The sequence below is a fragment of the Pteropus vampyrus genome, unplaced genomic scaffold, assembly GCF_000151845.1.
Source record: "Pteropus vampyrus isolate Shadow unplaced genomic scaffold, Pvam_2.0 Scaffold1104, whole genome shotgun sequence".
Taxonomy (NCBI): domain Eukaryota; kingdom Metazoa; phylum Chordata; class Mammalia; order Chiroptera; family Pteropodidae; genus Pteropus; species Pteropus vampyrus.
Window position 1 is genome coordinate 12,504 of NW_011889885.1, and position 729 is coordinate 13,232.

Genomic DNA, 729 nt, shown 5'->3' on the forward strand with positions numbered 1-729 from the left:
GAGAGAAACCTATTTCTATATAACCCCTGGAAAAAAATTTTTAATCTTTAGTTTGACATTTTTCAAACTAAATGCAGAATATACCTTTATTTACTCTTGCCTTTAACTGTATCTCTATATATGTTTTAAAAAAATATAATAAATTCAAAGGAAAAGGGCTCAATAATGTGATAATTCCTCCAGTGTCATTTGAAATGCCCACAGACAATCTGTATGTGTGAGTATCCCAAGATATCCTGCCAGCAGACTTTGGATTTTTGGATTCTGCATTGGATATATGGCAAATGAGGTAGTAAAGGACTTGGCAGAATGTTTTCCAAGGACTGACTGGGACCTAAGGCACTTTTGTATTTCCTAGAGGAGTCTCTACATAAAAGCAAAGTTCAACTGCCACATGGTTATTGTCTTGCCGAGAGATGACTGTGTGTGTTTGATGAAATTGCCTGTCATATTCTAACATTTTCTAGAGCAGTGTTTCTCAGACCAGGTTTATTTTGAACCCCTTTCCCCAGAGGACATTTTGCAAAGTCTGAGATATTTTCGATTATCACAATTGTATGTAGGCAAGAATGCCTGCGCGCTTGCGTGCTGATGCTCGCATCCAGTGGGTAGAAACCGGGGATATTCTAAGCATCTTATAACAAAGAAGACCATCCCCCACCCCGAGTTCTCAACTCCAATAAAGAGGTATCTCCAATAAAGAGTTATCTTGCCTAAAATGTCAATAGT